The 19,849-nt window shown below is 39.8% G+C and overlaps 1 pseudogene; it reads left to right on the top strand.

Moving 5' to 3' along the window:
* The first annotated feature begins 15,375 nt into the window (after positions 1-15,375).
* Positions 15,376-18,960, top strand: LOC133754134 (N-alpha-acetyltransferase 30-like; annotated as a pseudogene).
* The last annotated feature ends 889 nt before the right edge of the window (positions 18,961-19,849 follow it).

Here is a 19,849-nt window from a genome sequence, read left to right as displayed (position 1 = left end):
TAAGCTCTGGCAAGTGGACATCATGCACATTAACTCATTTGTTAAACTTAAGTTTGCCCATGTGGTGGTAGAAACTTATTCAAAGGCTGTATTTGCAACAGCCCAATCTGGAGAAAAGGCTAGTAATGTGATAAAGGGGGTTAAATCAGCCATGCTGGTCCTTGGTGTCCCCTGGACCATAAAGACTGACAACAAGCCAGCGTATACATCATAGGAATTTAATTCCTTCCTGAAATCCTGGAACATACAGTCTGCCACAGGTATACTATACAACCCATAGGGACAGGCAATCATTGAAAGAACTCATATGACAATTAAAGATTTCTTACAAAGACAGAAAAACAATAATATGCCCCCAGACCCACAGCTTGCTTTGACTGAGGTCCTTTTCACTATCAATTTTCTCACTTTTGATTCCCAAGTGATAAGCCCAGCTTATAAACACTAGGGATCCTTTCCATCCCAGACCCCAGCCACTATGGTTAGGTGGAAAGAGCCCCTGACAGGAGAATGGAAAGGACCACACCCCCTGCTAACCAAGGGTTTGAGGATATGTTTGTGTCTTTCCAGAGAATGTGGGACAGCCTATTTGAGTACCAGCCAGAAACATCAAGCCTGCAACTGACAGCCAACCAGAACCAGCTGAACAAGACTGAGAGTCTGCCTTGTTAGCAGACTCACCTGCCCTATCATCCTACCCTGAGAAATTGCCCATAGCCACATCTGTTACTGTTTTATACCCCACTAGCTCTGGTCAGCCACTCAAACAACCCACAGCCTGCATGTGGTCATGCCATTCCTGATAACCATTGTTCCTCATTCCTGCCCCTATCTGAGCAAGCACTCCTGTGGTCTCTCATTTTCAGCACTGGTTAGTCAATGATGGGTAAGATCCCCTGGGGGACAACCTAAGACAGGCACAGCCGTGTATGGAGACCACATGGAAACAGGGTCAACAATGGTATGGCCAAGAATCATGTCCCCCGTTGCTCAAAAATAAACAAAAAGGGGGAAATGTGGTGGAATGAGAAGGTGAAAAGGTCATGCCAAGATAGCCACTGAGGTGAGAGGGTCATGCCAAGATGGCCACTGACAACAGAAACAGCCTAGCAACAGGCTGTGGTTGGATGATTGCAGAAACTGCCTGGCAAGAGCCTGACTGGCAACAGTCCATGATTAGATGATGGCAGAAACTGCCTGGCAACAGAGCCTGACTGGCAACAGGCTGTGATTGGATGGTTTTGGAAACTGCCTGGCAACAGGCTGTGATTGGTTAGGGCATAGACTGCCCCATGACCGGATTGGCTGCCTTGGCTATATAAGCAGCTGTAACAACTGAAATAAATGAGTCTGCAGGCTGCTTGCCTCAGGTCCACTTTCACCCAACTCCCAAGGTCTGTGTGGTGACCCCACACCTCTTGCCCCCACCACACTCCTCCTTTCAGAAATGAATCCACAACAACAGCAGAAGGAAGACCTTTCTGTCTCTCTGCCTTTCCTTCTCTCTGTGTGTAACTCTGACTTTAAAATAAATAAATCTTTACTTAGTATAGAGGTGACATTCTGTATATAAAGTTAATTAAAAATGAATCAATGAAGAATGGGATGGGAAAGGGAGTAGGAGATGGGATGGGAGTGGTGGTGGGAATGTGGTTATTGAGGAAAGAACTGCTATATTCATAAAGCTACACCTATGAAATTTATATTCATTAAATAAAAGCTTTCTAGAAATTTTAAAAAAAGAAATCAATAAGAAAAGAGAAGCCCAGAAAAGCCTCCAGTATTTAAAACTCAAATAAAGTATATAATCCACAGATGAAAAAAATCACAAAGATTATAATTTATGTTGGACAAAATGAACATACAGAATAACAATTACATTTGTGGTAGATACATGGAGACCAGAATGTCTTCATGACACTAATATCTGAGGTGGAAATTACTACCCTTTGAATGTAGGCTGGCCTTTGCCTACCAAGCCAACATAGCTTGGCATATTTAATGCACTGAAAAAGCCATTAGTAACAAAGAATACTACCCTTTTTGGAAATATATTTAATTTGAATATTGTTCTCTGAATAAATGACAATCATTTAATAGTCTATGTTATGATATCAAATTTTAATTTTGAATTTAAAATGTTAAGAAAAAAGGGGAGAAATAATGACAATGGGGTTGGTAGTAACTTATTTTACAAAATACTAATGATTCAAAAGCAACAAAAGAAAACTGCAGCAGGAATTGTATAAAATTAAAACTGTTTATACAATAAAAGGTACTATCAGAGTAGAAAGGGAACCCATTTAATGGGAAGAGTGTTTACAATTCACGTTTCAGAAGAGATCATTATTGGAGATATGTTGCATATAAGAAAGTCCTACAACTCAGAAACAAAAACATTTAGAGATGGACTGGATTAAATAATTCTACAAAGTTATTCAAATTTCTGCTTAGCACATGAAAGAATTATCAGCATATTTGTTGCTTGCAAAATGCAAACGACAAACAATAAAATACCACTTTACACCCATTCAAATGTCCATTATGAACAAATAAGTGTTAGCAATGCTAGAGAAATTGAATCTCTAATATACTCCAGTTGTGAATGCAAAATGATGAAAACAATATGTAAGAAAGTACTGAAACTTCCAAAAAACTAAATGTAAAATTTTCTTATGATCCAGGAATTCCACTACTGAGTATGCAACCAAAAGAAGTGAAAGTGGGTTTCCACTGTTGCGGAACATATATATATATATATGCATACTATTTAAGTCTTTACTTAGTGTAAGTCTAATCTTATGAGTATAAAGTAAGTTAACTGAAAATGGATATTTGTAAAAAATAAGAATAGGAATAGGAGAGGGAGGTTGAAGAAGGGTGGTAGCATGGATCGGAAGGAGGGTAAGGTGGAAAGTATCACTATGTTCCTGAATGTGTGTCTATGAGATACATGAAATTTGTATACCTTAAATAAGATTTTAAAAAGAACAGATATTTGCACACACATGTTCAAAGCAACATTATTCACAATAAACAAAAGGTAGAAGCAACTCAACTTTCCATGAAAAGATAAATTAAAAAAGAATGTGTGTTATAAACATATGCATTTGTTTAATTTCTGGTGTTAATAATACATTATGACAGTCTGACCAAGTTATATACGGAAAGGTTTATTTCCGCTCACAGTTCTGGTTGAAGGATAGGGAGCAGTATCTGGTGATGGCCTTCTCACTGGTGAATTCTAGAAGAAGCACAAGGCTTCACATGGTAACACACAGGGAACATACAGGTGTCTCTGATCTCATCCTGTATTCTCTAAAAGCCATGTCATGAGGGTTCCACTCTGATGATCTCTAATCCTAATCCCATCCCAAAGGTCCCACCTCTAATCAACACAGATTAATTTTCCTGCCTTAATGCCTCACAAGGGGAGATTAACACCAAAGTTATGTTCAAATGAGAGCAACATACAATGAAATATATTTGGAATAGAAGAATTCTCCTATAAGTTTTACATGTACCAGGACAAGGGATGAAACGTGAAGACATAATACTGCTAGAAGTGACCAGTAGTAATAGTACAATTATTGTATGACTCCACTTATATGAGGTCTCTAGAGTAGACAAATTCAAGAAAGAGAGTAGAGAAGTGATCACAGGGTCTGTAATGGAGGGAAAGATGGAATTAGCTTTTGATGCATTCAAAGTTTTACTTGTGGGGAATTAAAAATATCTGAGATGGTATGTGATGGTTGCTGTGTAATGCAAAAATATTTAATGCTATTAAAATATACACTGAAAATATCCCATGTTCCATAATGTATTTTATTACAATAAAATGTTTCCTCACAACTATGAACCATAGTCTTAGTTCATAATCATTTTAATGATTGATTCATAAGCCTATTTTTCATTACTAATTTTTAAGATTGTGAAATAGCAGAATATACCAATTAAATGAGCTTGAAATAATGGCAAGTAATTTTGGGGCTACAAACATGCAATTTAGTATTAGTACAAACTACATAGAGGATCATAGAAAAAATATATATATGCAAAATTTATTTTAAAATTATTTACTTGCAGCTGGTTTTGTGGCACAGTGGGCTAAAGCCCTGGACTGCCACACTGGCATCCCATATGGGTGCCAGCTCGAGTCCCAGCTGCTCCACTTTTGATCCAACTCCCTGTTAATGTGCCTGGTAAAGCAGCAGGGGATGGCCAAGTCCTTGGGCCCCTGCACCTATGTGGGGGACCTGAAAAAAGCTCCTGACACCTGGCTTCAGATCATCTCAGCTCTGGCAGTTGCAGCCATTTGGGAACTGAACAAGTGGATGGAAGACCTCTCTATCTCTTTGTCTCTACCTCTCTCTGTACTTTTGTCTTTTCTGTTTTTTGCCAAGAAAGATATTTCTCATATGGAAAACCCTACAGTATTAGTAACTGAACAACAGCTCTTCCTTTATATACATTGCATGTATGCATTAGAATAATAATGTGAAAACAAAAAGACAGAAGTAGCTGTCTAATTTGAATAGACCTCAGACTGATCAAAGATGCCAGGACAAAAAAATCCCACTTTTGTGATAGGAGTCAAGGCTAGTTGAGAGATTCGTATTACCTATATGAATATAAGAGCAGAATGCAGACTATGACTGCATTTTAGATGTATTGAGCTTTTGTATAACCACAAAGAAACATTCAACATATAGTTATACTTGTGATCTAAAGGCTGGGAAGAAACAGGAGTGTCAGAACACAGAGGGCAAAATCTGCCCAGAATTGGAGTGGGATGAATGGGGAACCAAAGAAACACTCTAACACAATATATTAAGGATAAAAAAGCAGGGGCCAGTTGGCGCCGTGGCACAGTAGGTTAATGCTCCGTTTGCTCTTTTTTTTTTTTACAGGCAGAGTTAGACAGTGAGAGAGAGAAACTTTAATATTTTTTAAGAACTTGATCAGAAGCTTGTTATCTACCTGCTGGATTTTGCCACAAACAAGGCAAAGAGGTGAATATAAGAATTTCATGGAGCTCCTGCTGCTACTTCTTCTCCTGACCTATTGAGAATGGGCATGGATGCTGTGATACAGTTGAAGAGAACTTCAGTGGGAATGTAATGGGGATGATGATTCTTGGTTCACAGTCATTACTCATTTTCTCGATGGACAGGGTATTAAATGTACTATTCAAATTCTTGTATCATCTTAGATGCTGCAACTGCCTATCAGTTACTTTATTCTGCAAATTAAGAGACATAAACTTTGAGATTTCCACCATAAGTACCTCAACCACAGACCAAAGAAGCAAATTTTGTGTGCCCTAAATGCTTAGGTCTTAGGGTCACACCAATTTAAATAGAAAATGGATTGCAGAGATCAAAAACATAGAATGCCATCATGAAGTAGTAGGTCCTAATATCTGCTCACAAGAATTATTGTTCCTGTAATAGTGATCACTTGTCAGCAGGACATTCTACAATTTGAGACGTGGATTCCATAGCGATCTGCATTGAACAGAGAAAGTGGAAAGGCCACACTCAGTTGTTGACTGATCATTTTGCAACTCACTTCCTCTCCTGTATTATAATCACACCTTCCATGTAATGACTGGAGTTCTTAATTTTGGGTACCTAGTCAGTAAGAGGAGTTCTAACAATTGATTTGTACTGAATGCAGAAGAATGGATGACATAGCCCTATAGCAAAAAATAAAGAGCACAATGACAAGAGATAGAATTCACTAATTAAGGATTCCCTTAGGATTAAGGGATTACTAATTACTATTGAAGATACATCGTTATGCACCTCAGGTGTCTGAACTTGTTGAGCTCTCTATTCCTTAAATACATTCTTTAGAAACACAGATGAGATTAACATCACCTTCACCAACAATCTACTGAAGACCTGCCCCCTGCATTAACCATCAATATTATTAATTGTTTACATGATGCAGATATTTCCATGCATTTACAGCCATATCCATCTATCCATATCTATCTATCTATATAATGTTATCAGAAAGGAAGTCACATTTTATGTAGCCTGGAATTTGAAATATTAGTGTGTTAGCATCACACAAAAGAAGTGAAACAATTAAATATACACATTTCAAAATGATTAAGAATCATAAATTTCCTAAAATGTGTATTATATATGAGTATAATTAACTTGCCATATTATTCATCCATTGAAAGTGTAAAGCTCTGGGGATTTTAAAAATGTGCAACCATAATGAATGCCATGTTTAGAACATTTTTACTATCTCAAAAAGAAATTCAGTGCCCTGACTCACAGCCGTGACAGGGAGATGACAACAGTTGGCCAGTGGCTCTTCTGTACACATGTGATCCAGAGATTCTAGCAGAAGAAAAAATCCAAGGTCCTCACCTTCTTTGAGTCTGCCTGCAAGAATTGACAAGGAGCTGGGCACCCACTTGAGACTGTGAGTGAGGCACTCCCAGCCTCCTAATATACCACAGGCTCTGGGGCTCAAGCCACTTAGGCTGAGCTCCAACAGACAGTGGACTCAGGGAAAAGTTTGCCTCTCTGTGGACTGGACAGGTCGGGGGGTGGAGCGGACTCGCTGCACCCCCCGCAACTACAGGATCCTTGTGTGCTGAGGCTGTGAGGACACTCTGGCTCCATGAGAGGGTACAGCATGTATCTGGGCCTCTGAGAAATCACTGTGTGTGTCTCCACACACTCAGATCTACGTGGTGACCTGGGGCAGGTCTCTGCAGTGGGACCTGTGCTTGGAGTGAGGGCTGTGCAGATCATTTCTGTGGTTCATACATGGGTGCAGATGAGTGTTGTGCCCACTGGGGGCTAACACCTGAGCATTGATTAACTTGGAGGGGAGCAGATGAGGCTGTGATCACAGCAAAAGAGGTGACCATTCACTCCCTTCTATTAACAAGAGGAAATCTACCTCACCCAAGATGGAACTTACCCTGGATATTTGCACCATGCTAGGGCATTGACTACAGCTCTCTAATCACACTCAGCACACACCTCTGGGCATTCACTGAAAGTGCAAGCATTCCACTAAGCCACAAAGCATTCTTCAAAGATAAAACCCATCAGAGGAAAAAACCAAGTATAGCCACAAATGCCTAAAAATATATGCAGAAATTCAATTCAAGAAACAAGAATAAGGAACACATCATGACACTCCCAACAAAAAGAACAAAACAACACATCAATATTTTTTGAGGTCACACTGTTTTTATTTTCTTCCTCAATGAAAATAATTTTTGAAACTTTAATGTTTACATTAAATTTATAGACTATCTGCAACATATATACTAAAATGTAAAAGTGAAGATCTTGATGAGATACTGGAAAAGGGATTCAAAAAATTAATCATAGGATTACTCAAAAGCAATCAGAAGCAAATCCATGAATTAAAGAAAGCCATACATTAAATGAAAGAAAAATTTTCCCATGAATTTGGGATTTTAAAATAATAATCAAAATGAAATATTAGAAATGAAAAATTCAATAGATCAAATAAAAATCCAGTAGAAACACTTAATAACAGACTTGTAAGGCAGAAGAAAGAATATTAAGCTAGAACACAAATCTTAAAAGAAGAAGGAGAAGGAGAAGGACAAATAGAAAATGTCATGCCAAAAGAAGAAGAAATTAGAAAACTTAAGAACAGTGCTGGAGATTTATGTGATACTATTAAACAACCCAACATATAGTTCTTAGGAGTTCCTGAATGTGTGGAAACAGAGAATGACTATAAGGCATATTTAGTGTAATGTTTACAGAAAATTTCCACAATTTGGAAAAAGAATTGGATGTCCAAATAGAGGAAGCACATAAAACTTCCGACATGACTAGAAAATATCTTCACCATGACATATTGTGCTTAAACTCTCCACAGTAAAACAAAAAAAAAGATTCTAAAATGTGTATGAGATAAATGACAGATTACTTTCAGGGGATCTCCAATTAGACTTACAACTGACTTCTTATCAGAAACCCTACAGGATAAGAGATTCTAAGCTTTAAGGAAAAAAAACCTGAAACCTCGAATACTGTACCTTGAAAAGATCTCATTTATGAATGAAGGTGAAATAAAGACCTTGTCTATTAAACAGAAATTGAAAAAAAAACTGACACCACTTGTCCAGCTTTATAAAGGATGCTTAAGGATGTGCTGCACACAGAAATACAGAAACAGGGTCATCAATATGATAAGAAAGTGAAGACATAAAATCTAGTAAAAGTACAAAGGAAATCCAAAATAATCAATAGGAATATTTATGGAAAAATGGCAGGGCTCAGTTGTTACTTATCAATAGTCATCTTGAATGTAAATGGCCTCAGCTCTCCAGTTAAAAGATACGGACTGGCTGGATGGATTGAAAAACAAGACCCATCTATTTGCTGCATACAAGAAACACATCTTACCAACCAAGATACTTGTGGACTGAAACAGAAAGGATGGAAAAAGTTATTCTATACTAATGGAAACCAAAAAAGAGCTGGTGTAGCTCTCCTAATATCAGACAAAATAGAGTTTAACACAAAACCTGTAAAAAGAGACAGAGAAGTGCATGTGTAACAATTAAGAGATCAATTAAACAGGGAGATGTCATAATAATAAGTGAATATGCACCCAATTACAGGGCATCAGGATATTTAAATGAAATGTTAAGGGATCTAAGTAGAGATTTAGATTCCAATTCAATAGTAATGAGGGACATCAACACTTCACTTTTAGAAACGGACAAATCACCAGACAAAAAATCAGCAAGGATACAACAAAATTTATCAATATTGTAGACCAAATGGACCTAAAAGATATCTACAGAGCTTTTCATCTCACAGTAGCAGAGCACACATTCTTCTCACTAGTGCATGGAACTTTCTCTAGCATAGAGTATAGGCTACACAGTACTGCAAGTCTCAGCAAATTAAAAAAATCATTGAAATCCTACCATGCATCTTCCCTGGCCACAGTGGAATAAACCTGGAAATCAACAATTCAAGAATCTCAAGGACATATGCAGACAAATGGAGACTGAACAACATGCTTCTGAATGAACAGTAGGTCATAGAAGGAATCAAAATATTTCTAGAAAGAAACAAACAGTACAATACATCATATAAAAACTTACAAGATACCATAAAGGAAGTGCTGAGAGGGACATTTATAGCAATGGGTACCTATATAAGAAATTGAAAGACACAAAATAAGTGAGCTGTCAATGCATCTCAAAGACCTGGGAAAAAATGAACCAAACCCCAAATTAGTAGAAAGGAAAAATACTTAGTATTAGAGAAGAAATACACAAAATTGAAACAAAAATACAAAATAGCAGTGAAATGAGGAGCTGATTTTTTGAAAAAATACATAGAATTGATATACCATTGGCCCAACTAAGAATAATGAAGGAAAATATCCACATCAATAAAATCAGAAATGAAAAAGAAAATGTAACAATAGATAGCATAGAAATAAAAAGAATTATCAGGAAATACTACAAAGAGCTATATGCCAATAAATTGGGAAACCATGAAGAAGTGTATAGATATCTGTACACATACAATCTAAGAAAATTGAGGATAAAGACAGAAAATCTAACAGACCAATAACCAAGACAGAAACTGAATATGTAATTAAATTATTCCAATAAAGAAAATCCCAGGACTGGATGGTTTCACTACTCAATTCTACAAGACATTTAAAGAAGAATTAATTAAGAAGATTCCATTCTTCTCAAGCTATTCAGAGCAACTGAAAGAGAGGCAAACCTCCCAAACTCCTATGAAGCCAGCATAATCTTAATTCTTAAACCAGCAAAAGAAACAACAGAGAAATAAACCTATAGACCAATACCCCGGCTGAACTTAGATGCAAAAATCCCCAACAAAATATTAGCTAATTGAACAACAAATCATAAAGCTCATTCACCCAGACCTATTGGGGTTTACCTCTTATATGTAGGACTGTTTCAACATTCCCAAATAAAGAAATGTGATACATCACATTAACAAACTATAAAACAAAAACCATATGGTTATCTCAATGGATGAAGAGAAAGCATTTGATAAATACAAAATCCATTCCTGATTAAAACTTTAAAAAATTGTATATATAAGGAACATTCTATAACAGAATCAATGCAATTATGAAAAACCCACAAACAGCATCCTACTGAATGGGGAAATGCTATAAGCATTCCTCCTAAGATCCAGAACCATATAAAGATGGCCACTCTCACCATTGTTACTTAATATAGTCCTGGAAGTTACAGTCAGAACTATTAGGCAAGAAAAAGAAATCAAAGAGGTACAAATTGGAAAGGAAGAAGTTAAACTATCCCTATATGCAGATAACATGATTCTATACATAGGAGATCCCACCCCCCCCAAAAAAAAAAAAAACTCAACTGGAGCTCATAAAAGTGTTTGATAAAGTGGCAAGATATAAAGTTAGCACATGAAAATCAATAGCCTTTGTATACACAGAAAATGACATGACTCATGAAGAAAGTTTAAGATAAATCCATTCACAATAGTTACAAAAAATTAATACTTTCAAATCAATTTAACCAATAATGTCAAATTCTCCATGACAAAAATAATAAAGCATTAGGGAAAGATCTTAAAGAAGAAGATATTAAAAAATTGAGAAATCTTCCATTTTCATGCATTGGAAGAATCAATATTATCAAAATGTCCATAATACCAAAATCAATTTACAGATTCAACATGATCCCAATCAAAATACCAAGAACAGGTTGGCACCGTGGCTTAACAGGCTAATCCTCCACCTTGTGGCACCAGCACACCGGGTTCTAGTCCCAGTCGGGGCACCAGATTCAATCCTGGTTGCCATTTTTCCAGGCCAGCTCTCTGCTATGGCCCAGGAAGGCAGTGGAGGATGGCCCAAGTCCTTGGGCCCTGCACCCACATGGGAGACCAGGAGAAGTACCTGGCTCCTGGCTTTGGATCAGGGAGATGTGCCAGCCACAGTGGCCATTGGAGGGTGAACCAATGGCAAAAAGGAAGACCTTGCTCTCTGTCTCTCTCTCTCTTACTATCCACTCTGCCTGTCAAAAAAAAATACCAAGAATATGCTTCTCAGATCTATACTAATGATTCTAAAATTCATGTGGAAACAAAAATGATCCCAAATACCTAAAGCAAACTTATACAACAAAAACAAAGCCAGAGGCACCAAAATACCAGATTTCAAGACACACTACAGGGTAGTCATTATTAAAACAGCATAGTACTGGCACAAACTTAGATGTGAAGACCAATGTACCTCTTTCTCTGTAATTCTGCCTTTGAAATAAATAATCTTCTTTAATCAAAGGAATCTTAAATGTTCTCAATGTATGTTAGACTCTATAAATTCACCACCTTATTAATAGATATTAGACTATAACCTGTTATACAATCTGAGTATCTATGCTTCACTAAATTACATATGTTAAGGTCATTACCACCTTCCTACACATCATTCTAAGCCCTTAGATAATATTTCTTCCTAATCCATAACAAAGGGTACATGCATCTCAGTGATCAGGAAAGCATTTAAAACAATTTTGTAACAATTAATTCTTTATTCAATGATTAACTTCTTAGATGGTGTCCAAAAAATGAGACATTCTAGGGAAAATCATGGTTTAGGTATCAATAACCCTAGATTCAAATTTCAGCCTTACCTGTTTCTTGCTTTTTTACTAAGAGTAAACTGTTTATCTTCTCTGAGCCGGTTTGTTTTTCACATAAATCACAAAATGCTTGTCATTAAAAAAAAGTGAAGTGTGGAAACTGCAGTACATAATAGCTGTTCAATACATGTTTCTTTATATTATCTAAACTTTCATTATCCCTGTTGATATTATTAAAGCTGATGACATCATAATACTGTTATTCAGAAGCTGTTATAGGTGCTCTCAAAAGTGCTTTCATACAAACTCTCAGCACCACTGTGACACTTACCCACCGGAATTTCTTTTCTAGCTATATTGTTATTAAGCCCTGTCTTCTTGCTTTTGATTAATGAAGGACTTTTCAGTAGGAAGTAAAGAGAAGTGGTGTGGGGAATAAAATTTATTAATTTGCACATTTCTTTAATCATTATGTAAGGTTCACACTTGAAATAGAAAGTTAATAAATCATACTTTCTGGCAATCCACGTATTATTTGTTCCCAAATAGTAGCTCTAAAAAGAAATATACCTTTTAATTCCATTCTCCACAAAATTTAATAAAACTGCATGTATACATGATACACATAATGAAATGGTGTATATACAGATTATATTTTAATTAAACTTTTAAGTTTTTTCAATTAATTAAAAAATTTGAGAAGTGAAATTAGGGCTTTTGGTAGGTTTCAAGCATTTTTTATGTCTGATTTTTAAAAGATCACATACATTGTTGAGACTAGACAACAGAGGGTAAGTGTAAATGGTAATACCAGTTAAGAGATAGTGGAAGTTCTTCCAGAGAGAGCTAATGGTATCTTGAACCAGGGAGGAACAATGGAGAAACTGAGATCCTCACTGTATTCACAATATATTAAAAAAAAAACCTCAATCATAAGATTAGTGAGTGATTTTATGTTACAGAATATTCATACTTAAATATGACCTCTAGGATTTTATAATGGGCTGAAAGGTGGTTTTGATTTACCTTACTAAGGGAAAACATAAAGAAGAGTAAAGTTAGAAAAAGTGGTTAGGAATTATCTAATAGAACAGGAAGTTGGCAACATTGGTGCAAATGAGGGCTATGAAAAGAACCAAAGACTTTACAAGAAGAGGGAGAATATTTTCAAGGTAAATGGAAAGATGCTTCCATGTATTTGATTTGGAGGAGTGAAAAAATTGGGGAGAGGTGAAAAACTGTAGATGGTTCTCACCTTATGAGGGTTCAATTATGGATTTTTCTACTTTATGATGAGACAAACATGATATATATTCAGTAGAAGTTATTGCAGTTTTTCATTTGTTCTTTTCTTAGGATATTAATATTTGCAATTCTGACAATAGCAGCAAGTCACAGCTCCCCATGAGCCACACATACACAGAGGGAAACAACTGATTCTTTACAGTGTGCTGTGTGAAGCTATAATGTTCAGTAAGACAATGCACTCACTGACTTTTCCTTTAGTTGTTTTTTTTTCTGTTTTTAAAGAACCCAACTAGAAAAATAAACAAGAAAAGATAAAGCCACATAGAGACCAAGTGCCATGGGATGAGCTAAATATTGGGCCCCTACATGTCTTCAGAGCTCTTGGTTTAAGGTTGAGACTTCTGAGTATGTTGGCTTGAATAGCAAGAGTCAGGTTATTTCAGTGTGTGTGTGTGTGTGTATATAAAATATAAAATATCTTGTATTGAAATAAAATGGGTTGACAACATGGAGGTTAGGCCCACTACTTTATTGGACCAGCCTCCCTGCAGGCTCACTCACTTTAAAGCATGGAACCCTTGGATCTGTCCAGCCTCTGATATGAGGGGGAGTTGACATGGTGGGTGAAGGTCAGAGGCATGGGGATAGTCACCACTTGATTAAGAAGCTCCTGTACCCCATGGTCCACACCCTCACATTACCTGCCTGCTGCTTTCTTGTTCTGGAGTGGTGACTTATGTCTTAGGATGAGGATGAGATGGTGTTTTTTGTTGTTGTGGTTTTTTTTTTTTGCTTCTTTTCTAGTTCTTTTATTTCTTGTTAAATTGCAGTTTCTTCTGGGTTGCTTTGATTTGACCTTCACCCTTCACCTTCACCAATCCCAGTTCCTGGGAAATGTTCTCTAGGGCTTTGCCTGCAGCAGGGTCACTCTCATATGACAATCTGTGCTACTCTCGGAGTGCTCCTCTGGCCTTCCTGCCTTGATCAGGGGAGCAGGAGGCCCTGTATTTCCAGGGATGCTTGGAGGGAACATTTCCCCCTGGCAGGGGATGGAGGAGTTCTAAACTAGAAAAATGTTCTTGAGGTCTTTACCTTGCCTGCTATTCTGCAAGGCTCTTTTTCATACTGTCAGACTCCTCACTGCTCTCTGATTCTTCTAGTTTCTTGACACTTCTGGGTGGTATCAGAGTACCTCCTAAGGCCTGGGTTGTTCCCCACCTTCTCAAGGACTTAATCTTCCCTTTTCACTGAGACTCCTGGCTAGGGGCTAGTGAGGCTTTGGCCTGGAAAGGCTTGAATGAGGGCTCTGCCCCCATTTCCATCTCTTCTTGAGCTGGAGGAGCTTTAGCTAGAACTGCTAGCCTGGCCCACTGGCACCAGCCCAGGTGTGACATGGAACCTGGGCTAGGACACTGCTCTCTTTCTCAGTATCTGAGACTTCTGATTTCTTGGCTTATATCCCAGAGAGGAGTGGGATGTTCACTTCTCAGAGACAGGGCATGGCACAGAATTCAGAGCCTGGCCAGCGTTCTTTGTCATTGTCAGCCTGTTCTCTACTGCTTGATGGCAAATACACTCCTAGAGTTAGTAGACCATGATCCTGTGAAGGCTTTGTGGATTTGGGCTTCTGTTTCCTCTTCTTCCAAACTCTCAGAACTGCTAATGGTGTCTGACACATGAGTTTTGCCTTGTAGTGGCACATCTTCCTCTGCCTTCCGCTTCCAGCCAGACCCTGAGGTTGTTTTCCTGTGCATATTCATGTCCAGGAGGTTGTAGGCTGAGTCAGGAAACACCTGGCCTCTCTGTCCCTTCATTGGTATATCTCTCTCTCTCTCCCTCTTTCTCTCCCTCTCTCTCTCTTTCTCACACACACAAACACACACGTTTCTTCACTGCTATATGGCAGTGTAACACACACACACATACCCTTCCTTCACTGATAGATGACAGTGTAACACACACACACACACACACACACATGCACCCTTCCTTCACTGATACATGGCAGTGTGTCAGATCAGCTCCCATCAGTTCCTGTTCTCTGTCAGGCCTCTGAACACAGACACCATTCTTGTGACTGACTTCTCTTGTGCTCTTAGGCCTCTATTCAAAGAATTTTTGACTAACAGCATTTTCTTTCTTTTTTTTCTATTTATTTTACAGAGTTAGACAGTGAGAGAGACAGAGAGAAAGGTCTTTCTTCCGTTGGTTCATCCCCCAAATGGCGGACATGGCCAGTACTGTGCCAATCTGAAGCCAGGAGCCAGGTGCTTCTCCTGGTCTCCCATGCGGGTGCAGGACCCAAGGACTTGGGCCCTCCTCCACTGCGCTCCTGGGCAACAGCAGAGAGCTGGACTGGAAGAGGGGCAACCAGTACTAGAACCCAGCACCCATATGGGATGCCAGCACTGCAGGTGGAGGATTAACCAAGTGAGCCATGGCGCAGGCCTGGACTAACAGCATTTTCAATTGAAAATGGGTTCATGAGTGAGAGCCTTGGTGGTGAGGGAGGTGGCAGCAGCGGGACCAGTGCAGGGAGGGCGGACGTCCCATCTGGGTTTAGCAGCCTCCTCCCACCTCGAGCCCAGCCTTACTGCCACTTCCTGGTGGGGGCCTAGTTTGCCTGCTGTAGCTAGGTGGAGGAAGCCAAGGAGGAGCACGAAAGCAGTGGCAGTAGCCCGGCAGGTGGCAAAGGGGCATCTGTGCCTCCACCCCTCAGCAGCCTGCACAGTAGCAGCTCCATGGATTGATCAGCCCCAACTGTGACCCCTCAGGGTGGCCACCTTGCTCAAGAGCAAGGTCCAGGTTGCACAGGCCACCCAGGCAGGAGCTCCAGAGAGACTGTTTTAAAAGGAGCTGGGTACACTCAAGCAAGAGACCCCCTCACTCCCACTCCAGGAATGCAAGAACTGTGCCCTCCAGCTGGCCAAGGAGGCAGCGGCGGCAGCGAGCGATTCTGCAGCAGCTGGCAATGGACTGGCCAAGGGCGAGGAGGAGGAGGAGGAACAGAAGGAGCAGGTGCGGCAGTCTTCATCCCTGACCTCGGGCTACAGTTTACAAAGTCCCTCGGGCAGGGAGGTTGAGTCAGGGGAGGATCTGACAATAGAATAGGATAGGTCGGATAGGAATCCAAGCTCCAGATGCCCGATGTGATGCGACTGAGCACCAAAGTTCTGTCTGAACCCTACTCCATTTATACTTACAGATATTTTATCCACAACTGGCCACCGCTGTGCTTTTTGGCCATGGTAGGGGAGGAGTGTGTAGGTGTCATCGTTTGCAAGTTGGATCTGCACAATAAGATGTTCCACAGAGGTAATATAGCCATGTTATCCGTGGATTCCAAATACAGGAGGAATGGCATGTGTACTAACTTGGTTAAGAAAGCTATTTCCCAGGTCAGAGCCATAGATCTTATTGGCTCCAGCTGAAAAGCCCTTCACTCAGCCCAACTTCCAAAGTGACCACTGCAGCTGAGGGGATGGTCAAGTAGGGTCAGCAACATTGCAGGCAGAACTGTAAATTTCTTGTTAGAGATGCCCCCTGCCTTTACCTGGCCAGCTCTCCTCCCAGGCCAGCCAAGTAATGAAAGTCAACAGAGTGCCTTCCCCTAGGAGGTTCACACCTCCTTAGGATATACCTCATCTGAAGAGATAGGTAGGTCTGGGCCTCTTAACTTACAAGGCCTAAAGCCCAGCAGATTATTATCAAGCCCCTTCTATCAGGTTCTATTTGCCTCTCAATCAGAAAACTTAATTGTAGCTTAGACAGCACCTTTCTTAGCTCCTCTAATAATGACTCTGTCCTTTGTTCTAGACCCTGTCTAGCGTACTTGGGCCTCATTCCTTTGTAATCATAACCTCTACTCTACCTCCAATGGCTCTACTCCCAACCTGTGTGTGCTGATGGTCCTCTTCCCCACTTAATGCTGTATAATTGTTCAAACCTGGTAAATGCCACTCTTAGGATCATTGGTTACTATCCTCACCCTGTCTTTTATGACCTTGTCTAAATATGATCAGAGTCGGCAAACTTGGAAGGCTTCCATAGCCTTGGCAACTCATGACGAGAGCCTAGGGTGGTTACTGGCGCCATAAACTAGAGTGTCAATTTGTTGGGTCAACAACAGGAGCCACTGTGCAGTTGCTCCTCATGTGGGATCTCTGTCCTTAATGTGCTGTACATTTTGATTTGATGCTATAACTAGTACTCAAACAGTATGTTTCACTTTGTGTGTCTATGTGGGTGCAAACTGTTGAAACCTTTATACTAAATTGATCTTCTGTATATAAAGAGAATTGAGGCCGGCGCCGTGGCTCACTAGGCTAATCCTCCGCCTTGCGGCGCCGGCACACAGGGTTCTAGTCCCGGTCGGGGCACCGATCCTGTCCCGGTTGCCCCTCTTCCAGGCCAGCTCTCTGCTGTGGCCCGGGAGTGCAGTGGAGGATGGCCCAAGTCCTTGGGCCCTGCACCCCATGGGACACCAGGAGAAGCACCTGGCTCCTGCCATCAGAACAGCACGGTGCGCCGGCCGCAGCATGTCTACCGTGGCGGCCATTGGAGGGTGAACCAACGGCAAAAGGAAGACATTTCTCTCTGTCTCTCTCTACTGTCCACTCTGCCTGTCAAAAAAAAATAAAATAAAATAAAAAAAAAAAGAGAATTGAAAATGAATCTTGATGCAAATGGAAGGCGAGAGGGAGCGGGAGAGGGGAGGGTTGCGGGTGGAAGGGAAGTTATGGGAGGGGGAAGCCATTGTAATCCATATCCTTTTTAGTATTTGTTGTTGTTGTTGTTGTTCTAGTACTATTGGTTGAACTCAGTAATTAACACACAATTATTCTTAGGTGTTTAAATTTTAACTGAAAAGTGATCCCTGTTAAATCTAAGAGTGGAAAAAGAGAGGGAGGAGATGAACAATTTGGAACATGCTCAATCGGACTGGCCGCAAATGGTGGAGTTTGAAATGTGCCAGGGGATTCCAACACAATCCCATCAAGGTGGCATGTACCAATGCCATCTCACTAGTCCAAGTGATCAATTTCAGTTCACATTTGATGGCTCTGATAGGTCTAAGAGTCAAAGAGATCACACAAACAAGACAAGTATCTGCTAATACTAACTGATAGAATCAAAAAGGGAGAGAAAGATCCAACATGGGAAGTGGGATACACAGCAGACTCATAGGATGGCAGATGTCCTAAACAACACTCTGGCCTCAGAATCAGCCCTCAACGCATTCGGATCTGGCGGAAGAGCCCATGAGAGTATAGCAGGCATGGATAGCCAAGATATCATGGAAAAAAATAAAAAGACCTAAATGAATGATCTCTGTGAGTGAGATCCCAGTGGAAAGAATGGGGCCATCAAAGAAGGAGGTACCCTTCTCTGAAGGGAGGAGAGAACTTCCACTTTGACTATGACACTATCGGAATAAGATCAAAGTCAGCGAACTCTAAAGGCTTCCATAGCCCTGGCAACTCATGACTAGAGCCTAGGGAGATTACTGACGCCATGAACAGGAGTGTCAAATTGTTAAATCAGCAACAGGAGTCACTGTGTACTTACACCCCATGTGGGATCTGTCCCTAATGTGTCGTCTAAAGCCAAGTGATGCTATAACAAGTACTGAAACAGTATTTTTATACTTTGTGTTTCTGTGTGGGTACAAACTGATGAGGTCTTTACTAATTATATACTTAAGTGATCTTCTGTATATAAAGAGAATTGGAAATGAAAAAAAAAAAACAACCTGGTGTTAAAATGGAAATGGCATAGAAAATTAATTAATTTGAAAAAAAAATTATGTATGATCTCTGTCTTTAATGTGCTGTACATTGCTATTTAATGCTATAATTAGTAATCCAATGGTAGTTTTTTCAAAAAAAAAAAAAAGAAAGCTATTTATACCATGGTTGAAGGAGACTGATGAGGTTGTTTTGGAAACAGAAATAACAAGTAAGTCTGCTTTGAAACTTTATGAAAATCAGTTTTGTTCCAGATAAGAGGATGTTCGGATACTATTAAATGGAGTTGATGCACTGTGACTTAAACTGTGGCTGCATTGAGAAACTGACATCAAGGAGGAAGGGCTAACCGTGCAGAGTAGACCTTTGCATGCAATGCACTTTGTACAGAACTGCTTTGCAGGTGGATTTCATAATTTCCATGGAGCTCTTCTCTGTCAGTGTCTCATTGAGTGTTGCACAATTTTTGTTGCACTTTGGCCTGGAGCATTTGTTCTGCATCAAATGAGCTTGTTTTAAACTTCAGGAGTCTTTTGGTACCATGAAGATGTGTCAGTTGATAGCCAAGATTTGTTTGTTCATTTGCAAAGTCTGCTGACAACTGTTATTTACATAGTGATCACTATATTACAGAACCAGTAAATGGAACATGGTTTTTGTTCTTGAAAAAGCCACTATAGATTGTAAAAGTCTCTAAGAATATTGACATTTCACATAAAACCTACCATAGATTTCTGAAGGGGGTGAGAGAACAGCTTCAATTTTAGGTTTTATTATTATTTTTCAGTATTAAAATTCCCAGTCTTGAATATTGGTACCTCATTGATTAGTGAATGAGAAAATGTAGAATGGGGTATGTCTTATGAGTGAAGTTAACAATTAAGTTGTGTCTGCCAGTGCCGGTGTAGATAAAAAATGTTTATCTTCATCTTAACTTTTTTTTCTTTTTTTTTTTAACAGGCAGAGTGGACAGTGAGAGAGAGACAGAGAGAAAGGTCTTCCTTTGCTGATGGTTCACCATCCAATGGCCGCTGCGCCTGGTGCACTGTGGCCAGCGCACTGTGCCGATCCGAAGGCAGGGGCCAGGTGCTTCTCCTGGTCTCCCATGTGGTGCAGGGCCCAAGCACTTGGGCCATCCTCCACTGCACTCCCTGGCCACAGCAGAGAGCTGGCCTGGAAGAGGGGCAACTGGGACAGAATCCGGTGCCCC

This window comes from Lepus europaeus, chromosome Y, assembly GCF_033115175.1.
Source record: "Lepus europaeus isolate LE1 chromosome Y, mLepTim1.pri, whole genome shotgun sequence".
Classification (NCBI taxonomy): domain Eukaryota; kingdom Metazoa; phylum Chordata; class Mammalia; order Lagomorpha; family Leporidae; genus Lepus; species Lepus europaeus.
This window is presented reverse-complemented; position numbering and strand designations above follow the sequence as displayed.